Genomic DNA, 17,903 nt, shown 5'->3' with positions numbered 1-17,903 from the left:
GCAGGGCATGGCTCCTGCAGCCAGCAGCAACTGCTGCCTCCTGCTTCTCAATTCAGGAACATTTAATTCAGCTCTTTGAGTTAATAATGAACATACCTGTTCCCCTGTAAGCTGGAAGGTGGCAACTTTTTTACACTGGTTTTTCTTTTAAAGTTGATCAAACTCTTTTCTGCTTATTCTTAGTGGCAGCAACAAAAAGGTAGAAAGTCTTTTAAAGCTCTGTGCTGGCAATAGGGAGTGTTGGTGAAAAGCAGAACTGGTGTGAACAGCACATTCTCCATTTTCAGTGCTGCTTTGCAATTGTCTGACTTCACCAGTTCATTATTTAAGTAAGTTTGTGAGAGAGTGCCTGCCTACCTTTCAGCTTTTAACCTAAGTAATTGCATGGGAAGTTCTTTGTACAGACGGGGTTTTCCCAGTCAGGTTTGCTGTCGGCCTTTATGAGAGCTGTTAATTCTGCCCATCGCTTCAACTTCCAGCTCTGCCCTGGGGTTTAAGAAAACAGTGACAACATCTGGGAAATAAACTCATAACTGACGGTATTTCATTAACTCTGCACCTCGTATCCGACACCCGGAGCAGCTGCACATCACCACCTATGGAGGGAGGGCATTGTGCAGAGCCCAGTGACACACCACTGTAACTCCCCTTCTTTATAATGTAGCCAGGAGCATGCTCTCTTCCTCTGACTTCACCAGTAGACACTAACTGCAAAACCAGACATGACCTCAAGAGCATCATTTATCATTAGGAGGGAAAGGTGCTAGCCAAGCCAGAGAAGTAGATGGCCTTGAAACTGGCCAAGAACTGACCCAATACAAAGTACGAAAATGACCCTTCACGGCAGTTAAGGTTATCATATGGAGTAATACAACCTAATTGTTTCTTGTGAGATGGAGACGGGACAGGTACAGAGCTCTTGGAGAAGCTGAGGTGAAGTGAAGGTGCTGACAGAGGAGCTCTCTGCATAGAAGGCAAACACAACAGGGAGTGAGAAAAATCATGCTAATAACTTTTTGAGATATTGGCTTCCTTACAAGGTTATAATTAGTTTTGTTTATTGTTGATTGCAGTGCAGCAACTTCTTGTGAAATATCAGTGAAGTTACTTAGCTCTCCAGTGACTTGGCTTATCTACTTATACATTAGAATAAAATGTATGCTGCCCAGAAGCTTCTGTGAGACTCCCTTATTTAGTATTTGATGGTATTTGGAGAATTCTAGATGAAGGTTGCAACAGAGAATTTAAAAAGTGAGATAGATAATTGCTTACGAAAGATGGACATAGTTCCTCAAAAAACTTGAGCTTTTTTGAGTAATAACTAACAAATAAGTGACAATTTGATAGCCAACTGTTGGGGTTTCCCTTGTATGAATAGGATGAATCAACAGCAGCGTGTATACACACACATAGTTCAAAACCAAGGGAATGTAACTGTAAGCAATCTAAAGCAAGCTGATATTTGTAAAAGCCTGTGCTATCACAGCAATGCAGACTGGCAGTAGGAACAGAATTGCAGTCGCAGGTAAGATTTGGTGTGGTCAGCTGTAGCAGAGACATGCTCATACTTTGTCACCAAAATCCCAGCTGTGACCTGAAGAGTCAACAGTTTCTTAGATGTCTAATACCTAAACAATGCTGGACAAAAGACCTGTCTCTAAACCTACTATTTATTTCAGGTCTGGGCCCTGAACAGATGTTCTTATTCTTGGAATGGATTATTGTCTGCTAAGGAAATGACTTAAGACCATCTTATTTGAATGTGAACTACATACTCACATATTACATTCGGTCAGCAAAACCAACACTCCTGCCTGCTAAGCCACATAGTCCACATGAAGTATTTGTTCTAATTGTGCAAATACTGAATTGCTCCAAGTCATCAAATTCAGCTGATACTGTTTGGAAAGCCAGCACTGCCCTGATTCAGATGTTTGAAGTTGCCAGAAAATAATGACTTTTGAAACTCTCCTTTAAAGCTGACTGAAGAGACGGGTGCACTGCAGGTCTCTCCATATTCATGTCCCTTCACAAAGAAGGGCTTGTCCAGATGCTGAGGGAAAGCACTGGGAGGCTTCTCAAAAGGGGATTCATCCAAAGAACAAAAAGCTCCAACCTCTGCCCTTACCAGAGTGCCAGGAGGTTTGCCTATTTTGTTGTGTTTTGTTTTTTAATCACTCCTTCCTTCAACAGATGGGCAACAGTCACACATCTCGCCAGAAAAGTTCACCCAACAGGACGGTCAAGCTTCCAGCAGCCCCTGATACAGCACTGACAAAAAGCCGTTTCTCCAAAACAGGCCCTGCTCTTGGGGCAATTCGTTTGGACATTCAAATTCAAATGGTGCCATGGTCAAGCTCAAGCATCTACACTTCTGGTGGGACCAGCTGGCCATGCAGTGAGCATATACCTCATTAACAGCTAAAGGTCTGCTAGAACAGGAGACTTACACTGCCCTGGTACTGCTACGGCACGCAGCTTTCACTTCTGTTTCTCTGAAAAAGTTTTGGTCTTCAGAGTAATTTGAATGGCAAGAACGTATTCTTGTCACAGCAATGTATTCTTCTTGTACCTCAAATACTGCCACTGTGAAGTTATTTTAAAGGTGTTATTATTGTTTTTTTCTATGGATTTGATTAATTTCCAGTGCTTTATTTTCTTTGCAGTGTTACTGAATCAAGGAATACTTCTTAGGCATAAGAAAGCAATGCACTTAAATAGAAAGTTTAGGTAATACGATTAGTTAATTGACAGTTAGAGGGACCTGAAGGCATGGTTCCTCCATCAGTGTAAGCTGACCTAAAACTAAACTGCTGATAAAAAAGTGTTTGTTCCCACCCTCTCCCTGGTGTCAGAGCCGGCACAAGAGCTAAACTCTTACACGGGGACATTTTCAGTCAGACCAGGAAGCTTCATCGCTGTACAGCTCTTCGAGGGAGGTGGTGGGAAGGTGTGAGCGGGGCAGAAGGGGAAGACAGCACTGTCCCTGCGAGCAGGAGAGCAGCCTTAAGACTAGCTTAAATTGATCAGGAAGCTGCACTGAGACGCTGTTGTCTGACCCCATTCATACTTAAATGCACTGGTATGGACTTCACAGAGGTGAGCACTCTGCCATCCGTATGCAACTAAGTAAGATGCAGGATCACAGTGATGCCTGACTAAGAGGTTTCAAAGGTCAGAGATGCTCTGTTGACATGAACTCATGTTTGCTATAAGCTAACCATTGCATCAGCGGGACAAAACCCTGCCTATAATGCAGCATGGCTAGGGTAGCCTTGTCAGGACCACATTAATTTTTGAAACGCAATGTGCAGTCTTTGCTCACACAAACTTAATTGCTACTTGAAGAACATTTTTGTAGTTTAAAATTTTGTCTTCAAAGAAGAAAATAAGAAGGAGGAAGGGAAAAGAGTCTAATTGGCTTTTAAACTCTGATGTACATATGTTCAGCACAATATATCACACACACAGCAAATCAAAGCCAGCTTAGACTCAGCTTTTCTTGCAGCTTTTTCCTCCCATACCTTTCCAGGATTACTAATTAATAGAGACCAGATGTCAAATACTTTAGTATGGCCTTAAATCCAGGATGCGAAGAGCCTGATCTCCTTATTGCCCTGGGTCCTCGCGTGCAAATTAAATTTAAGCATCACTATTGACTTGCTAACATTTTGTATCCCTCTGCCCTTTAACCTCTTGTAAATAATGACACAAAGGAGAACATAGTCCAACCATACAAATACCTTCCTCTAACGTTTTTTTGCCAAATCTTCTTCTAAACAGGGAGCAGCAATAAGCAGGATTCCAATCAAAGACTTGCAGGTACAACATAAAAGTAGAGAAAATGATGAGAAACAAAATTTTGAATTTAGATCTTTATTATACAGGCCCAAAGCTCTGGTCACCATGCAGTTACACTGTAATGGGAATGACCTTGCTGAAAGGATCTCACTAAACAAATGTAAAGAGACCACAGACTACAGCATTCCAAATAACTGGCACTTTAATTTTTGAAAGAGCAAAAATAAATAAAGGAATGGCAAGTATGTCCTTTTCACATATGGTGGGGCATATACATACTCCTTCTTTTCTATAGCTATTCAAGAGACAAAATCAGCAAACACTGCCTGAAAACGTAGACCTTTCACATGAGGGCTCAGTTAATTTAGCTGTTTCTCTCCCCTTGGCTATTAGATCAAACACACATTCGGATAGGTGCATATGCCAAAAAAGAAATGCAATGTATTTTGTTGTATTTCATTTCTACTTCCTGCTCTTTCCTCCTCCTTCCAGGACACTAACAGGAAGTAATTGGAGAAGTCTAGTCAAATAAAAGCCCTGGAACTTTTCCCTTCTAGTTTTTCATGATACTCTCATAATTTAGGGATTCATCACAAATCTAAAAAGGTTCAGGCATCTCACAAGGAATTCATCATCTCTGGAATATAGATAGCCACAGTGAAGAGCTGCACATAGACTGCACACATAGTGTTATGTAAAAGTGGTTATCTTTAAAAAAACAAAACATTTTTTAAAATTTGTAGATCAAAACAAAGCATGTCTTATTGTCTACAGGATTTTCTTGCAACCTGTTCTTCAATTATTTGCACTAGGAGATGCTACAAATGGTATTAGTTACAATATACAGTTTGCTGTCATCTTCTGGTCCAGCAGAAGAACCTGTCTCTCCGATGGACGCAAAACTGTTCATCTGAGCAGATCATCCTCAACAGCACAAATATGGTCTAGAAACTCATAGAGTTTATGGTTTTAATTTATAAAATTAAACCTGCCCCAGACAGGTAATACTGGTATGTAAGTTTGCCATCCCTGGGTTCTGTCAGAAACGGGGTACTGAGGTGCTCAGAGCCGTCTCAGTCTGCAGCGCTGGGATCCTTCTGGCACTTCAGACCCAAGATGCGATGTGATGCACGCTAGAACACGGGCGCACTTCTCACTTAACTCTGCAGAGCCCGGGACATGGTAAGCTGCCAGAACCTCCATCTTGCCTGTTGACAAAAGGAACAATAACTAGTCATCACTGGTTGCTGGAGTGTAATTCTAATTTTTAAAAAGCCCTACAAATGAGACTTTTATTTTTTTTTTATCGGCAATAGCAAATATTTCATAGATAACAGATTGGGGATAAAGTTTACAGTCTCTCTGTTAGCCACAGGGTGCTTATGATGGAGAAAGGTGTCTTACGCTGCATGGTTCCTAAAATATTATCCAAGATTAAACATACCATTGTTTTAAAAATATTATTAGTTTTCCCTTTCAGTGTCCAGTAGCTTAGTACTTTAAAATCTTCATTAAAATATTATCTCTGTAAAGAATAATTTTTAATAGCAGATTTTCTGGCTAAAAGTGCTGTATTGTCTCTCACACACACTGTACACAAGATACAGTGTAAACAATTTAGAGGATTAATAAACAGTTAATAACTGAATAAGAATCCAACAGACTAATAATTGGCTTATGTAAGTTTGGTGTAGAACTATCTCACATATTGGTCATGTGCATTATGTATTGATAACAACTATCAATCATAACAGCTATAAATCCTTCACAAATGACTCATTGAATGGGCTTCACAGAACCGAGGGTCAGAAAAGACCACTAGATTTCTTACTCTGATAACCTGCCAATTATATAATTTTTCCAGATAGCTCTCTGTGAAGTCCAAGCACTTTGGTTCTCAGAAAACCAAACTTCTAGTATCACAGACTGAGAAAAGGAAAGACCAAGAATACGCTACCAATGTAAATTTGCTGGAGAATAGGTGGAAGGAGAGGCAGAGGTACCTCTGGAGGGTGATTCACCCACTCCTTAGGTAATGTCTAAAAGGTGTCCATCTTTTTTCCATGGATTACAAGTAGACAAAAGACCAAAGTTTCTTATGGCTAGAATTGAGTGCTTTGTATCCTACCACAGGTATCTGACTATGTTCACCTATTTATTTCACAAAAACCATTCACAAAGCCATCAGACCCTAGTAATTTTCAATCAATACTGACATGGGCAAAATTAGAAAATGTATAATCGCTTCAATCTAATGTAAATACAGAAGTCATGCAGTAAATTCCAGAACTAATATTAAGTTTTTTGTTACATACCCTCAAATTTTGTGGCGACATCCAAAATACTTTTTGCGTGTATAATTATTATCCTTATCATTATCATACAGAAATCACTAAAGGAATAGGGCTAGCAGGTAATTTGAGAGATCGCTTTGCCCATCCCTGACCTATGCCATGCCTGCTGATATTTGTCTAACCTACTTTAAACATCTGCAAGGCTGAAGTTTCCATGAATTCCTCCTAAACAACCTACTCCAGGGCTCTACTTTTCTTTCCTTGCCACTTGGATTTTTTTTCCTGATGCTTATACTAAATCATCCTTGTTGAGATCTAAGCCTATTATTGCTTTCCTGTACCGACAGCATACATTGCAGCTAAATCCCTTCCTCTTTAGAGTCACCCATTGCCATATGAAGGCTGCTATCATGTGTTCCTTTCCTCCCCTCATCTCTAGACTAAACAACCCTTCAACCTTTCCTTGAAGGCCTATGTATTTTAGATCTTCGAGCCCAGTTTGCTCTCTTGTTGGATCCTACCTGAGCTGCAGTTCATGCAAGTGGGTAAAGTTCTGACACTGAGGCCTTATCAGTGCGGAGCAGAGCAAAATAATTACATTTTACGCTTTATTACTCCCCTTCCTATAGCACACAATAGCACTGGCCTTGTTTGCAGCAGCACAACATCCTTGGTGCATGTTCAGCTTGGGATCATTATGACACCGGGTCTTTTCTACAGAACTGCTGCTTGGCCAGTTGTTTCCCATCTGTATTCATGTGCAGCTGATTATGTCGAGCTGTATGTACAGTTCTGCATTTGCTCTAATTTAACTGCTGGAAAGCTGGTATTTTCTAGGCTACTCTGCTACTTTATCAAGGCCATTTTCCATTGCCTTCCTTCCAACACGCTTCTTCTGCTCTATGAATTTATTAAGCGTACTTTCTAACCTTTCATCCAAGCTGTCAGTGAGAATACTGGATAGTACCAGAACAAGGAAAAACACTTGCAGAACTGCACTTAATGGTGTATAATTGAGAACTACTCTCTGCGTATGGTTTCCAAATCATTTATGCACTCACATAATAATAATTTATTCTAGCCCAGTTTCCTTTGCACACATGAGAATAATAACAACTGAAATATTTTGCCATATAGTCTTGTTCAAATAAAGCAGATAATAGTAGTAAATATGTTTTAAAATGAAGTATTGTATACACATTGAAAATGAAAGCATTACAGAGAAAAGATTTCAAGTGAGAATACAGTCTTGCTGACAACTGATTTTAAATCCATAGAGCTACTTTTATGAAATATGTGCTCTACTGGAATATTGTTCAATTTAGGCTTAATGGAAGTCTTTCATAGCCTCTTAAAATTTAGTTTTGTTCAATAGAAACCTCCACTGAGAAAGCAAAAAAGACATACTACTACAATACCTCCTTTGGAAATAAATCAGTTGCACAGCTTCACAAAACTCCAAGCTGCAAAATTACTGTTTACCACTTATCTTGCATAAGTTCTTGATCAGAAACACATTGAATGAGGACTGCTAACACCAACAGGACTGATCGTACTGAGCCTTTCAAAGAAAGGATTACCATTTACATGAATCTTTATGGAGATACGAGCCAATTCCACAAATACAGGAGGCACAGACCACTCTTGTTAGGTAATTTGGATTATTTGGCAGACTTTTTCTACTTCTCACTCTATGATATTTCTGTTTATGCTATCTAAGCTACTAACAAAAGTGAAATAACTTGCTTCCTCAGGGGCAGACAGAGCCCCCAGTTCCTTCCCAGGGATGTACAATATTGTATTTTCAGTTCTGGACTGGAAGAATTAGAGGCCAGCAGAAGTTGAAATACAAACTAGTCAGTAAATACAACACAAAGCCCACTTTGAATTAACAAGGAATTTGATTTGATTTGATATTTAGGGATATATCCCGTTGGATTTCCAGTGAAAAGGAGAGAGAGACTGACCTTCCTATGAAAAATATGTGGTTACAGAGAGACAGCAGCATAAAGAGTACACACAAGTACCTTCAGCTTCCTCCAGTGGAAAAGAAGGAAATAGGAGAAGGGAGGACGGATGAGCCAGCCTGACCCAGGACCGCTCGTGACGTACAGCCCACTGTCTGACTGCTGAGGCAGAGAAGCATTCCCACAAAAAACTTGCTTGTTACGGGAAGTCAAAAGTCCTGAGGCTGAGATAAACCAGATGTCTGCGCCTCTCTGAGTACAGCTCTAGGGATTTTAAATTTTAAAGATTTAAGAGATTTCACTGAGAATTGTAGACATCCAGATACCAAAATTGCCTTCGACTTTTTGTCATTCAGGGCTAGGATTTCCGACCTTTCCTGGGATCAAGACTTCGCTAAAAATGAAAGGGAAAGACAAACTGCTCAGTCAGAAACACAGCTGAGAGAAAACCCAGACAGCAGCTTGCTCTGGAGCAGAAGAGCTGATACCCTGTTGATATGGACAGATATACGTGTCATGGTGACTTCTCTCTTAAAAGATCATCATCATTCTCTTTGCGATCCAGAAACAAAATCCGCTCGGCTTGTCTACTTTGCAGGCAAGGAAAGGTGAACTGCTAAGGGGTGAACCTTGCTTTCTGTGCACTGGCATCACGACACAGCCATCTCCCGGCAGAGAAAGGGGGGTGAGGGAGACTGCACCGTCCCGCTCGGTGGTTGAACTGTCCCGTCTCTGTGCAGATATGCAGATCTTGCCTATGACATGGGAATGGGCTGCACGTGCTTTGAAGAGCCCTGAGCTCTAACACGTGGATAGGACACTGCTTCATTCCTGAAACCTGTATATGAGCTCACCTGAGCTAGTTTCCCAACTCGGAAACACTGATCTGATGATATCCCTCTGGGGAAAAGGCAGGAAGAGGAGAGGCACTGGCCTGTTGGCACTGCCTGGGTCCTGCCACCCGTGGGACACGTCTTACAGACCCAAGGGTAGGCCAGGCTGAGCACAGTCGAAGCCTGCAACATGTGAGGCAAAGCTGGGCACATGATGTCAGACATGTACCCAATCTGTGGGCAAAAGAGACAAAGTAGATGCGTTGGTATTACTGTGACCTGAAACCATCTAGGCTGGAAATAAAGACAATTCTTCTGCAGTAATTCTATGACAGTCCAAACCCCTTGTATAATACTGCTGCACGTTTTTGAAACATCCAGTGCAATTTTTTCCTGAGTGACTGCTGCTTTTCCGCAGTGGCTGAAGTCACACACAGAGATGCAGTTCCAATGCGCATAAAATCTCTTCTTATGCCTCAAACAATGTGTAGGAGAACCGCTCCAGACCTGTGGAATGGGGTGGGGGGCACTCACCTCACCTGGGTTGGGTACCCACGGATGGGACTCAGTTATCTATGTTTAGGTGTCTAGTGCCTTTTCAGATGCCCTAAAGGTTTCCTGCCTCATTAGCATGGGAACCATCAAGACATCTTTAATGGCATGAGACACTACTGTTTAGGCAAGCAAACCCATGATAAATGTCACATTCCCAGCCGCAGTTATCTAGAGCCAGTCGATGATGGGAGGAGAATTTGTCCCATGCTCGACCAAGTGTCTAACACAAGCAGCAGGAGCAGCCGTGAGAGGTGTGTGGGTGTCCCACCCCCACTATCTAGCGCTTGCTCTATACTACAGAGACAAAACAGTCAGCTTTGCAGTGTAAACGTTTTGCAAGGATAAAGTTAAGTGAGATGAGTCCCACACATTTTTTTCAAAAGCAGAAATAGGAGTCTGTATATAAAACAGTGTAATGTTAGCATGTTGATTGACAGAGTGAAAATTAGTAACACTCAGTGTAACTAACACTGAAGTTACCAGATAGAGATTAATAGCAAATGCAAAACTTTTCCTGATGTTAGCAAGCAGCATAAAACCTACATAATTTAACTGACTTTAAATTTCAGTGAAAGTTCATGGATAGAGAGTAGACTACTGATAATGAAATACCTCGATCTGTTTGTTCCTTGAAGTCAAATGTCTTAGCCTTTACACTAAGGAAATGCTGATGATTGTATATACTTGAATTAAATTATGAAGCCCCTGTCCCTGATGTTAGAGAAGACTCTATCAAGATAATAATAATATTTGGAACATCATGTGATGCCATATATTTTGGTGTCATATCTAAAGAGGCAGTAGAAAATTTGAAAATTATGATGATGTTTTATATGACTCAATCTAAGGAGTTTTTTGGGAAAAAATGAGTAGTGATGTTCAGTATCTGAATTGCTGTATTATTTCTGTACCTGTATACAAAAAGATTCTTATAGTTAATTTTTTTAAGCAAATTAACAGGTAAACATTAAGCAGAAGTATTAGAATATATCTAAGTCTTGATATCATAAAGATATCAGGGATATAAGAATAAAGGGAAGCTACAATGTGCTAAACTCAAATTACACTTAATTACAATGGATAACAAAATCTCTAAATTTTTAAAGAATTTATTTAGAAATATATTTCAAAACTAACAAGGATCTGCCAGATTAACAATCAGATGAAACAGTTCAAAATGAGATAATCCTACACTAGACAGAAATAGTACTATATGCTATTCTTTAAAACAATTTAAAATCATTAGAAAAAATCCTATATAACATGATTCAAAAATCTGCTTAACTTTAAAAGCTTCTCTGCATTGAATACGGTGGTGTATGTGACATCAGTTAGAAATGAACAGTCCAGCGGCAGACTGCATTCTGTAGTTGAGACCCGATTAGGGTACCAAGTGATAATCGAGTTGCCAGTCCTCCAAAATACAGGTTGGGACCCAGCAACTTTTTACTGGGGTGGGAGAGTTCTGTGCTGGAGGGGGAATTTCACAGCCTTGCAGTAGTTTCCCTGGTGTGTGACTGAAAACGCATGTAACGCAGTGCACAAGCCAACAACCATAGCCACCTCTGACCTCTTCACTTTCTTCTCCTCCTTTCAGGTAATCTATGCCTGTTTTTTTTCACTCCATACATATCTTCCTTCAGCAAGAATTCTGTAATCCAAACTATATTCTCATTGGAGCTGTGCAAACTCTGGCCAAACTCAATCCTTGGTTTTATCAAATCCAGTGCTGTCACCTCTGGAGAGTTTCTCGTGAGTTCTACGACGTGATGATTTTCTGTAAAGCTTCTCCTTCTGAAGAGAGCTGCTCACATGAGAATCTGAGTTTTGCTGTGGAAGGTGGCAAAGGTGAGCTCCATAAGCATGCGGACCACACCTGAACGAGACGTAAACAGCATGTGGCAATAATGGGATAAGATTGTGAGGCTATTATAGCACAGGAACATATATAAATTATAGAGGCTGTTAATATATTTTGGAGGTCTTTAAGGACTTTGGCTGCTTAAAAGTAATTGTTCATGATAAAGCAGAACTCACACCTTGCTTAATGCTTTTGCTTAATGTTGACCTATTCTCTGATTAGAGGAATGAGAAGATGGGAAAACCCCAGAGCCAGTTTGAGCCAGGAAAAGGAGACATAGTAACAACTAGCCTAAAAAACAAGAAAGAGAAAGAACCTGTCTAGAGGCAACAAAAAGGACCCAATGTGAGAGAAGACCCCAGACCCGAATATTGCTACTGGACCAGACTACGGTGTGAGGGGCAGGAACTTAGATTGCAAGGGTGTAAGTGCCCAGGGATTTTAGTGTTTGGGGTCCCTCTCTGGAGGCAGCCAGCTGGAGCTGTCTAAATTTGTGCACCATAGATAGAATTACACTTTTTATTTTGAAGACCTTGATTAGAGATGCAGCTTTGGGGAACTTAGGGTCAAGCCTGAGGGAAGAAGCAGCACCCAAGGGTGAGTGTGTGTGTGTGAGGAGTTGAAAGGGGCACCCATCGGCTCACTGGAGTCACCCGCTGCAAAGGGACTCCGGTCTGAGCAGTTAAAGTCTCGGGTGGTGTATGAGCGACTCCTTGACTGGTGTGTGAATGCTTGGGCAGTGGCTTCTTGCTTAACAGTTTTCATTTTTTAGTTTATTTTCGCACGCTTATAGATGCAAAGAAAAGGTGCGAAATGTGATTTTAGGTGCTGATAGGCTCAGAAGAGGCTGAGAAAAACAGAAGGCAAAATAAAAGGGATTTCCAGAGCCTTAATTTTAAGATTTCAAGATTTTAAAGCCAATCTCATAATTTTTGAAGCCACAATTTTGGATGTTTGACATTTGCAAGACAAGAAACATCCAGATCTGCTGTCTTTCAGCTTTGCAGGATGAAGCAGTTATCCTGCTCTGTCTTGCCATGAGGGAGACAAAAATTTATGTTTGTTTTGGGGTATGTCTACACAGTTACGTGACTGAATCTTGACCACAAGCCAACTCTTGACATACTTGCTAGAACACTTCATCTACATTCAAGCCAAACAGTGCTCATCAGGGTGGCTACAGTATGGCAGAGGGTGTGAGCTGGAAACTGCAAACAACACTTCAAGGTGTTAATGAAGAGCAGCCTTAATCTCTCCTCAGCTGGGCTTGACTACGGGAATGCTTCTGGTTTGCTTCAAGGCAAAGGCATACCCATAAACACAGCAGAGGAAGTTCAAGTGAACCCTGTTGCACTGCACTGAAGCAGTGAGGATGGGCTCATAGACTCGGGTGGTGCCCAGAGTCACTATGCACAGCGAGAGCATCCCCAACCACACTGCCACACGTCCCGTGGGAGAGCCGGGAGCCGACAGCACGACCGCTCCCATGCTGCATCCGTCCTGTGGGATAAGCCTTAAACTAACCTGGACCTCTCTGCCTTGCAGGAGCCAGGGCAGCCTACAGGTGGCTGTGACTGATTTAGGGCGCTGTTTGCTGCTAGGGTCCAGATGAATGTAATTTGTACCAAACTGCTGCTTTCCCCTGGCTTGAGCCAGCGGGGAGAGGGAGTGCTCACTGCCAGCACCTCTCTTGCCTGACAGGCAGGTTGGGTGCCACTACCTCCCAGATGTGGGGCTGGTACGTTCCCGTAACTGGTAGCACTGGGACAAAGTAGATAAAAAGTCATTGCATAATTACTGAATATCAGCTGGAATCAGCTAACAAATTGTTTGCCAGCAGCACAGAGCAGGTCCCTGTACTGTCTCAAAGCAGTAACTGATGGTTGGGCTTCCAACAATGTGGAGGAAGCAAGCTGAAATCCAAATCAGCATCCCTACCCTGAAATGAGCTTGAAGCTCTTACACCTCTCTGAGCATTTGTCAGGGCTGTATCACACCAATGGCTTGCAGAGATCCCAAGACGACCAACAAACCTAGATTCTTCTCTCTCACAGCTGAAGTGTCTCCTTGCTTTTTAACTACTGCATCCTACCTTACTAAATATCTACGAGCACCTGGTTCCCAAAGGCAATCTCAGGAGCATACAAAACTGTCCATAGTCCTTTGCTATGTGGAATAGGAGGGCTACAAAGTAGGGGAACAGGAGACAGAAAGGTCTCAGCATGCAGGCTCCTCCTATTCCTTTCCATTAACTGGCCAAGCACTATCCTAAAAGTTTTTTTTTCTTAACATCTTTTTGCTTACTGTTGCAGAAATTCATTGCTCTGATGGCTTAGAATCTTTTTTTCTAATTTGCAGCTTACATTTATTCATGACCAATTTATATCCCTGAGGTTTGTGTCTACAATAAGCAAATTTTCTGGTTTTCTGGGTGTGCACTGCTTGAAGGCAGTTAGAGAGACTGTGATCACGGTCTCTTTCCCAGGCTTCCTTTTACTAGGTTAAGTCAACATCTGTTAGCATCCTCTTGCCTCTTAGTCCTCCTGTTCTTTCCCTAGCTTGCCTCCGAGTCTCTTCCAGTTTGATTTAATCTTTCTTGAACATGGGTGATGAGACTTACATACTTTATCCTGCAAAGGCCTGTTTAGGAGGCTGATTGTTAGAGTCCCTTGGGAGGCAGTCCTGAAGGGCAAAGGAGTCCAGGAAGGCTGGACATTCTTCAAGAAGGAAATCTTAAAGGCGCAGGAGCAGGTCATCCCTATGTGCTGAAAGATGAGCCAGCGGGGAAGTTGACCAGCCTGGCTTAACAGAGAGTTCTGGCTGGAACTTGGGGGAAAAAAAAAGAGTTTATGACCTTTGGAAGAATGGGCAGGCAACTCAGGAAGACTACAAGGATGTCATGAGGTTTTGCAGGGAGCAAATTAGAAGGGCCAAAGCACAGCTAGAACTTCATCTGGCTACTGCCATGAAAGACAATAAAAAATGTTTCTATAAACACATTAGCAACAAAAGGAGGGCTAAGGAGAATCTCCATCCTTTACTGGATGCAGGGGGAAACATAGAGGCAAAGGATGAGGATAAGGCTGAGGTACTTAATGCCTTCTTTGCCTCAGTCTTTAATAGTAAGACCAGTTGTTCTCGGGGTACGCAGCCCCCTGAGCTGGAAGACAAGGACAGGGAGCAGAATGAAGCCCCCATAATCCAAGGGGAAATGGTTAGCAACCTGCTACACCTCTTAGACACACACAAGTCTACGGGGCTGGATAGGATCCACCCAAGGGTACTGAGGGATCTGGTGGAATGCTCACCAAGCCACTTTCCTTCATTTATCAGCAGTCCTGGCTAACCGAGGAGCTCCCAGTGGACTGGAGGTTAGCAAATGAGATGCCCATCTCCAAGAAAGGCTGGAAGGAGGATCTGGGGAACTACAGGCCTGTCAGTCTGACCTCGGTGCCGGGGAAGGTTATGGAGCAGATCATCTTGAGTGCCACCACACGGCATGTGCAGGACTACCAGGTGCTCACGCCCAGTCAGCAGGGGTTTATGAAAGGAGATCCTGCTTGACTGACCTGATCTCTTTCTATGACAAGGTGACCCGCTTAGTGGATGCAGGAAAGGCTGTGGATGTTGTTTACCTGGACCTTAGCAAAGCCTCTGACACCGTTTCCCACAGCATTCTCCCGGAGAAACTGGCTGCCCATGGCTTGGACAGGGATACTCGTAGCTGGGTAAAAAACTGGCTGGATGGCCGGGCCCAAAGTGTTGGGGTGAATGGAGGCAAATCCAGTTGGCGGCTGGTCACAAGTGGTGTTCCCCAGGGCTCAGTATTGGGGCCAGTTCTGTTTAACGTCTCTATCAACGATCTGGACAAAGGGATCGAGTGCACCCTCAGTAAGTTTGCAGACAACACCAAATTGGGAGGCAGGGTCTATCTGCTTGAGGATAGGAAGGCTCTACAGAGAGATCTGGACAGGCTGCATCGATGGGCCGAGGCCAGTTGTATGAGGTTCAATGAGACCAAGGGCCGGGTCCTGCACTTGGGTCACAACAACCCCACGCAGCGCTACAGGCTTGGGGAAGAGTGGCTGGAAAGCTGCCCAGCTGAGAAAGACCTGGGGGTGCTGGTTGACAGCCGGCTGAATATGAGCCAGCAGTGTGCCCAGGTGGCCAAGAAGGCCAACGGCATCCTGGCTTGTGTCAGGAATCGTGTGGCCAGCAGGAGCAGGGAGGTGATTGTTCCCCTGTACTGGGCACTGGTGAGGCCGCACCTCGAGTACTGTGTTCAGTTTTGGGCCCCTCACTACAGGAAAGACATTGAGGTGCTGGAGCGTGTCCAGAGAAGGGCAACCAAGTTGGTGAGGGGCCTGGAGCACAAGTCTTATGAGGAGCAGCTGAGGGAGCTGGGGCTGTTTAGTGTAGAGAAGAGGAGGCTGAGGGGAGACCTTATCGCTCTCTACAACTACCTGAAAGGAGGTTGTAGCGAGGTGGGGGTCGGTTTCTTCTCCCAAGTAACAAGCGATAGGACAAGAGGAAACAGCCTCCAGTTGCACCAGGGGAGGTTTAGATTGGATATTAGGAAAAATTTCTTCACCAGAAGGGTTGTCAAGTATTGGAACAGGCTGCCCAGGTAAGTGTTTGAGCGACCATTCCTGGAGGTATTTAAAAGACATGTAGATGTGGCGCTTAGGGACATGGTTTAGTGGTGGACTTGGCAGTTTTAGGTTTACGGTTGGACTCAAATGATCTTAAAGGTCTTTTTCCAACCTGAACAATTCTATGATTCTATGATAAAGGCACTGATAACTTCACTATCTCTACTGGAGATGCCTTGCTTGATATGCCCTAAGATAGCATTTTACCTTACTTTTTTTACACAGGTGTATTACACCAATGGCTCAGAGACATCTCACAACTAATAAACATACTTTGGTTTTCCCTCATTTTACTGTCTCCAAAGAGTAACTGCAGAAACTGTGTTTATTTCTTTAAATGCCTGACTTTCTATTTGTACTACTGAATTTCATCCTGGACTTTCAGCATCTCCTTTGGATGAAAGGCACCTATCTGCAGTTGCCCACTAGCATTCTACCAATCTGTAGAATGAATGTGTTTGCTGTGTCTACATGCTTCTCTGCTGTCTAAGAATTGTGTCTTTTGCCTGGCTTTAGCCACACAGTGGAGACCATCAGCTTCCTGCCCACGTGCCCTTTGCAGTTCCCACTCTGCAGTGGAAATACCATTTCCAATAGCTGCAGTGCAGGAATTGCATCCCTGGTGAATTAGAAATATATGAATAGCCATGAAAGGTGAACCTTGCAGCCTAGTGCTTCTCTTAAGATCCTGAAAAGTGCTTGGAAATATCAGTCTACATTTAAATGTAATCATTTATATTTAGCTTTAATTAATGCCTTAAATAACTTTATTTTAGGTGCAAGTTATGATCTGTCATTACTTGTGGTTTCTCTGTGACCTTAGCTGCTATTGATCAGAAAGCCAGTAATTCCAGTACTGATTTTGTCTTGTTGGGCCTGACACTAAAAACATTTTGGCACCTTTAATTAAAATTTATAAATTATGTAAACAGAATGCCTCTTACTCCCATACTCTTGTTATTCTATAAATGTCTCTGTATTGATGGTAGATCTATCCAGCATTAAATAAGCAGAAGATACTCTTCCTGTAGGTAATTTTCTTTCAGATAATTAACTCCATTTTCTAGTCAGCTGTCTCTCTGCAAATTCTAAAAACATTGATCGAATCTACATTGGTGTTACTGCGCATCCATTTCAGTTATTCCAATCAAATACCACAAAATAGAAAAAGTGCCTCAGGTAATCATTATGGGACGACAAAGCTTCAGGGCACAGGCAAGGCTCTTGCACCTGTTGAAGAATATTGGCTGCTATTATGCCAACTATGGTCTCCCAGTGACTTACTATTAAATCCATACTGGAGGTTTAACTGGATGAACTATTCAATAGATGGGATTTCTATATTTACTTATAGTACATTTTAGATATTTTAGAATGCCTAAATCTAGCTCTTTAAAAAAAAACAAAAACAACTCTAATATCCTTTTTAATACAAAACAACTCAAATAGTTCTGTATAAATAATTCTGATATTAGCAAAATACTTAAGTAAGCAGTATTATTCACATTACTGTAAGAACCAGAAAAAATCTTAATGGAGAAGACAAGAGAATTTATTATTTTACCAGCTACTGAGCTCACCTTTCTCTTCTAAAATACAGACCCAGGCACTCTTCATGTCAACACAGAAACATCTCCAGCACCACTATTTTTCTCCATTAATTCTGACAAAGACTTTGATCTGTTTTTAAACAATGGTAGTTGCATTCACTTGATACCACTGCTTTTAAAATGATCCCTTTTGCACATGCCCACTTCTAAAATCTTGTGAAGTTCCAAAGTTGTCAGGCATTCAATACTAGGTCCTTAAAAATCTCTAGCTTTTTCAAACATACTACTGTCAGTAGACACTATTTTTTCAAGAAATGGGAAAATGAAAGTAAAATTCAACTTTAATTCTGCAGAGACAATATTTTTTTCTAAAACAGACAATCACTAGAG

At 42.1% G+C, this 17,903-nt stretch overlaps 1 protein-coding gene across 2 annotated transcripts in view; it reads right to left on the bottom strand.

Moving 5' to 3' along the window:
• Positions 1-17,903, bottom strand: part of SCAF8 (SR-related CTD associated factor 8) — a 168,906-nt gene that overhangs the window by 62,071 nt on the left and 88,932 nt on the right. The window contains exon 21 of one of the 2 annotated variants that reach the window (XM_030022348.2): positions 3,861-5,009. The exons of the other annotated variant lie outside the window; for it this stretch is intronic. The gene's annotated coding sequence lies outside the window, so the exon portion shown is untranslated. Of the gene's footprint in view, positions 1-3,860; positions 5,010-17,903 lie in introns of those variants that run through there. 2 annotated transcript variants of the gene reach the window in all.

Source organism: Aquila chrysaetos, chromosome 8, assembly GCF_900496995.4.
Source record: "Aquila chrysaetos chrysaetos chromosome 8, bAquChr1.4, whole genome shotgun sequence".
Taxonomy (NCBI): Eukaryota; Metazoa; Chordata; class Aves; order Accipitriformes; family Accipitridae; genus Aquila; species Aquila chrysaetos.
The sequence above is the reverse complement of the archived record's forward strand: the minus strand, read 5'-3'. Positions and strand labels throughout refer to the sequence as shown.